Source organism: Quercus suber, unplaced genomic scaffold, assembly GCF_002906115.3.
Source record: "Quercus suber isolate HL8 unplaced genomic scaffold, Cork oak 2.0 scaffold_201, whole genome shotgun sequence".
Lineage (NCBI taxonomy): Eukaryota > Viridiplantae > Streptophyta > Magnoliopsida > Fagales > Fagaceae > Quercus > Quercus suber.
In genome coordinates, this window is record NW_027069659.1 from 398,515 (window position 1) to 405,285 (window position 6,771).

General features: G+C 34.5%; 1 pseudogene; it reads left to right on the forward strand.

Moving 5' to 3' along the window:
- Positions 1 to 455: 455 nt before the first annotated feature.
- On the forward strand, positions 456 to 3,988 carry LOC112034512 (cytochrome P450 86B1-like; annotated as a pseudogene).
- Positions 3,989 to 6,771: the final 2,783 nt, after the last annotated feature.

Below are 6,771 nucleotides of genomic sequence, written 5' to 3' on the forward strand. Positions count from 1 at the left end.
CAAATGAACAAGTTTTTGTGGTATTAATTAGTTTTTTTTTTTCCTTTTTCAGCAATAGTTCGTAACTTGGTAATGTATTATTACCAAAAAAAGTGCTAGATAAAGACCTACGCGCTAACCTTCGGCTCTAGGAATCTTTATGCAAACCCGAATCATTTATTACTTGGTCTTCTGAATGCAACTTAGAAACCACAAAGTTGGAAGTACACCAACCAATTTATAACGAAAATGACAATTGCAATTGATAAACGAATTTGAATTGATACATGTAATAAAGTTTATTGGAATTCTTAAGCAATAGCACAAATTTCGGTGCTTCCGCTCTTGGTTATAACTTATAACATGCATGCCAAGAAACGCAAGGATCATCAGCCCTATATATAGAACACGTGATCATCAATCCTCTCAAACTCAACAAGCCCATGCAATCTCACATTTCCAATCATCATAACACCATGATCAACCCTAGCAATCTCTCCTCCTCCTCTAATGAACTTGCCACCGTAAACTTCGTTTCCCGCCAGCTCTTTTCCTTACAACATATCCCAGTTATAGAGCTTTTCATTGCTCTTTTTGTTTTCGTAGCCATTCATTCCCTAAGGCAAAAGAAGCATCATGGACTACCAATTTGGCCACTCCTAGGAATGTTACCTTCCTTGGTGGGTGGCCTTCGAGGCAATATGTATGAATGGATGAGTGACATTCTTAACAATCAAAATGGAACATTTAGATTCAAAGGCCCTTCATTTAGTAGTCTCAATAGCATTATCACCTCGGACCCTCGTAATCTCGAACATCTTCTCAAGACCAAGTTCCCCAATTTTCCAAAAGGGCCATTCTTTCGAGACACTGTTCATGATCTTCTTGGTAACGGGATATTCAACGCCGACGATGAGACTTGGCAACGACAAAGGAAGACAGCAAGCATTGAATTCCACTCAGCTAAGTTCCGGCAATTGACAACCGAGTCATTGCTTGAACTTGTTCACTCCAGGCTCCTTCTTGAACTTGTTCACTCCAGGCTCCTTCCTACATTAGAGAATTCAATCAAACGGTCCCTTCCATTGATCTGCAAGACATTTTATTACGGCTAACTTTCGATAATGTATGCATGATAGCATTTGGGGTTCATCCTGGTTGTTTAAGCCCCAGTTTGCCTGAAATACCATTTGCTAAAGCCTTTGAGGACGCAACCGAAGCCGCGATGCTACGTTTTGTGACACCAACGTGTATATGGAAGACCATGAGATATTTCAACTTGGGGATGGAGAAGTAGCTTAAACACTCAATAATTGGAGTGGATGAGTTTGCTGAGGATGTGATTCGAACAAGAAAGGCGGAACTCTCTTTGCAATGTGACAATAATATGTCGAAGCAAAGGTCGGACCTCTTGACGGTGTTTATGGGGCTGAAAGATGAGGCTGGACAGCCCTTTTCGGACAAGTTCTTAAGGGATATTTGCGTTAACTTTATACTTGCCGGGAGAGACACTTCTTCGGTGGCATTGAGCTGGTTTTTCTGGCTGCTTCATCACAATCCAAGGGTAGAGGAAAGAATTCTTGAAGAGATATGTGGCATAGTGAGTGAAAGAGAGGAGGTTAAAAAGGGAGAGTACCAAAGTGTGATATTTAGGCCAGAGGAGATAAAGAAGATGGATTATTTACATGCTGCTGTGTCGGATGCTCTAAGGTTATATCCTTCAGTGCCGGTGGATCACAAGGAGGTAATTACTTTTTTTAAAAAAAAAAAAAAACTAAATTAAGTCTTCTTAGGAAATCATTTTTTTTTAAATCTTTATAATTGGACAGTTACAACCAAAACGTTGAATTTGAATCTTGGATGTTATGAATATACTAAGGGAACTAACTAATTAAACTATAAGACTGATGTCGCGGAAGCCTGAAAAAAAGTATACACGATGCTCTCTTGATGGAACAGAAACTAAACAGTTAGTTTTTGGTAGTAAACCTCGAATCCACGAGAGATTTCCCTGAATCCACAAGGAGATAAAACTGGAATCCACCAGAAGAAAATTTAACAAAATGTCTGGGTTTATTGATAATAGTCTCTCTGCCTCTGACGGCTACAAAACATATAAATATTGAGGAAAAAAAACGTTTAAAACCCTAATTCGCACAAATTAAGCGATTAGGTGACAAATTACCGAATTTTACCAAAAATGGCAAAATTGAGTTAAATGCAGAATCGTAAACTACCGACCTTAAGGGTCGTCCCAAAATAAACGGGATCTTATTCTGACTTTTAAATTAAAAGTTATTAAGGAAAAACAAATATTACTATAAATAGCAAAAACATTGTTTTCGGGGCCTTAATGAAGGAATTTGCCTAAATTTTGGCGACATTCATGACATGAGTCTGGATTAGAACGCCGTTTCCCTTCAACTTGCCAAATTTCATGCAATTCCGACACTATTACCCCTGAAGGCCCCTACTGGCACCCCTCTTTGATCTTGTCTTGTGACTTCTTGCACCCCTACTGCTCTAGAAAGGCAAGTGCTGTCTGTTCTACATCAAAGCCTCTTAAAATTCATTTTTATTTTTATTTTTTTTACGTTTCGAATAGCATCATTTTAACTTTTCAAATCCGAACAAGCCATATATATATATATATATATATAAACATGCTTTTTATTTGAAATGAATTTATTTTATAATTTAAATTAAATAATAAAAATTGAACTATATATACAATGTGATGTCATTTAAATTTATTGAATTATGTGGTAATTCATATGCTTTTAGAACCAAGAAATAAAACATCATCCACAAATTAAAAATTTTATCGTTTAAATTCAAGTAAGGACTCCTTTTATTTGCTTTAAAAGGAAATGTATTTTATAAAAATAATTTTTTCATAAATATAAAAGTGTACATAATAATTTTCTACTAAATAATAATTTTTTAAATAGTACCTTTTCTTCAATTATAAAATTATTTTATAACATAATAATTCATCCCAAACTTGCAGTAAATATCAATCCCCAAAACCCAAGGTCAGGGCCGTCACAATGAACCCGTCCCACTTACTACTTCTTGTGTGAGAATCCACGACCATCATGTGGGTGTATTAGTATCATCTCAATTTCTCAATATTTGAAGTTAATCAAAATTGTAGTTTAAATTAAATATTATAGATCTATAATGTATCCAATGTTATGTAATTTAAAATGATCTTTTTCCATTTTAGTAGGCTATTTCATCAAAAGATCATTAATTGACACCATACTTATAGTTCATGGTCCTTATTTAATAAAAAAAATTACGGTCAAAAGTGATATTAGTGGAGAACTCATATAAAAGTGATATTACATCAAACTTAATCTAAATACCTCAATATATAAGTTATGATACAATGAAGTTTCTCGAATTGGTTCCTCAGTTGATTCAAATACGTCAGTACAAACAAATGAATTGAAATATGCATTCTAGCTTTATTTTATTTTAAAATTCTAACTAATATATTTCATCATATAGGTTGTTGAAGATGATATATTTCCAGATGGGACAGTATTGAAAAAGGGAACAAAAGTGATCTATTTAATATATGCAATGGGTAGAATGGAAGGCATATGGGGAAAGGATTGTAGGGAGTTTAAGCCAGAGAGATGGCTAAGAGATGGGAGGTTCGTGAATGAATCAGCCTACAATTTTACAGCCTTCAATGGCGGCCCTCGTTTTTGCTTAGGAAAAGATTTTGCCTACTATCAAATGAAATTCGTTGCTGCCTCTGTTATTTATCGCTACCACGTGAAGGTGGTGGAAAATCATCCTGGGGTACCAAAGCTAGCATTAACTATGTACATGAAGCATGGATTGAAGGTGAATCTTTATAGGCGGGACGAGTCTGGGATTCAAAAGTATCTCAACACTAATTAATAAAGGTTCCTTCTTTGTGTTGGTATTGTACTCTACTATATAAACGAAAATGATTGAATAATTTTAGGCTGAGAGAGAGGGTTGCACTTGTATGGTTGTATACTCCTTAAGAAGCCGCATTTGAATAAAGGAGTTAACGTTGACTGTTAATTGGATATTCTTAATGACACGTCCCCTTTTTTTTTTCTTTTTTTTGCTTTATTCTGTACCTAATTTCCTTGCATTTTTCTCAATTATATATATATATATATATATTGGGGTTCATTTTTATTTCGGTAGAAGTACTTGAGCCCTGGCCACTAGTGCTGTGAAGAAGAAGTTGTGACCAGGTCACACTCGCGAGATTCAACCTAGCGATGAGATGGACACATGGCAGAAAAAGGAGAGAGCTCTTTAGTGCAAATTATGACCTACTAGAGATCAAGTCACACCCGCAACTTGCTTAAAAGAACAAATTCCAGCTATTTAATCTTATCATCTTGGCCAACTCACTCTGAACAATCCCAACCCATTCCGATTTGTAACAATTCGGCTGGGGGCAAGTACTCTCTATTTTGTCCATTCTTCTCCGCACACCTATGATCCTAATCAGGACAATAATCAAAGTATACTAATCAAAGGAGTGAAAAACTACTTATATGGCTTTGATACCAATTATAGACAAAACACAAGACACGCAGAGGACACNTACTAGCGGGCTCTTGCGTCCCATTTTTTTTCTCTTAGGCGTCTTTGGCCCATTTGCTTTTCTCAGGTTTCCTTGGCCCTTTTCCTAACTTTACATTCCTATGGGCTTTTACTAACTTCTTTGGGCTTTCCCGGCCCAATTACCTTATCCCTCATCCTTGGGGCTCATGGGCTTGCCATCAACCCCTTACTTTCTTTGCTTTCATTACTTCGGGCCTGTTATGGCCCATTCTCACTTTTCCACATTATATACTACTCATGGGTTTGCTATTTCTCTCTTTCTAGGCTCCTTTAAGCCCATTTGTCTCCTTAAGGCCCATTTGTTTATTTCATAGACTTGTGATCCATTATTCCTACCGCTTGGGCTTAATGGTTTTTCTATCCATTCACCAACTCCTTTCTGCCCGTGTTGCTGGGCTTCTTCTTTCTTTTGACTCTCCAAAATGACCATCAACAATCAACAAGTTAGTCATGCATCAAAATTCATATTCCGTGGATTTGGGTCGTGACATAACATGTATCTATCCTAAGATGACATGTATAATATATAACATGTGATCTATATTAGGATGACATGTGAGCATGTAGACGTGTATAAAATGCATGGGCATGTGAGCAATTTTTAGAAAAGAAGATTAAAAGGGTATAGTTAAACATGCAATAGCATGATATATACTAGGAAGGTAAATTGAATTCTTAAATTAAATAAATATAGCTAACCTCACTCCAAAGTATATCATAACATTTTAGACCATGTAATCTTGCAATCATTTCCCAAAGTATTTTAACTCATACAATAGACACAAAGAAATAACAAGAAAAACAAATGTTAAATTCCTATAAAGTGCAAAAATAATGTCATTTGACAAATTTATTTTTTTTTAAAGGAAAAAACATTTCATTTAGGCACAAATGAGGTTGAAAATGCATTTTTGTTACTCAAGGGCCTTTATGCAAATTCTTGGAAACATTAGGGGTCATTTTGTATATTTATGAAAAGATTGGGGTCAAAATGCTATTTGGAAAGTCTCAAGGCATTTTTTGAAATTGTGGGAAAGTTTTATTTATTTATTTATTTTATTTTTTTATAAAAAATTTAAGTGTGGGATTGTTGTATAAATCCGGATTGGGCTTGATTTGTTTGAGTTTGAGAAAGGGGTTGTGTTTGAATTTTCGGCTGGGCTAAGTGAAAAATGTGAGACCCAATGGGCAGGTATAGACTCACAGGTTGGGCTGGAAATGAGTTGAGTGTATTTCGGATTGGGCTTGAATTTTAAAATGGGTTTGGCCCAATATATTACACGGATTAGGCTTTAAGATGGTTTCAGGTTTGGTCTTGAATGTTTGATTCATCTCTTCAGGTATGGTTGTGGGGCCTTTTTTTTGAAGGATTTCTTAGACCCTAGTCCAATACGGAGCAATGGGTTTGTTGAACCTTAGATACTTCTATTAAAATTATCGAGATATGCCACTTGATTTAACAGTTATTGATATTGCATTGGACAAATTATATAATAGAGGTTAAGATAACAAAAAATAAAAATCATATAGAACAAAAGGATCACTCATTGCACATATTAATTAATCAAAAGAGTCTAGGATACAAACATGGGCGAAATGAACGGTTGGAAAACATATTCAAGCTTGGTGGTCAAAATGAAACATTTTAAACTTAAAGGAAGAAAATGAAAACAACTTCAAACTTTAAGAGTCAAATGTGTAAATTTTATTTATTTATTTTAAAGTTCCTGCAATAGAGTTTCCACCCTAACAACATATCTTAATAATATGAATTAGATAATCTTTTTAATTAAAAAGTGTCAACAAAACGATGTCTTAATTTCTTTCTCTCCCTCCTTTGAGTCCTTTCCCCCTCTCTTTAAATGGTCAAATTAGGCAAGGATATGGATGAAATAAATATTTTAAAAACATAATTAAATTTTGTAGATCAAAATAAAACATTTTAAACTTAAAGGACTAGAAGGAAAATAACCCCAAACTTTAAGGAACAAAAGTGTAATTTATTTATTTATTTTTTTTAAGTGTTAGTATTAGAGTTTATAGTTTAAAAATAAAAATCTTAAAACTAAATTTTAATTGAATAATTTTCATTTTAAAAAAGACATAAGCTACATCATTTTAAATAACCACACCTTTTCAAACCAAATATTTTTAAAGTAAAGTGTT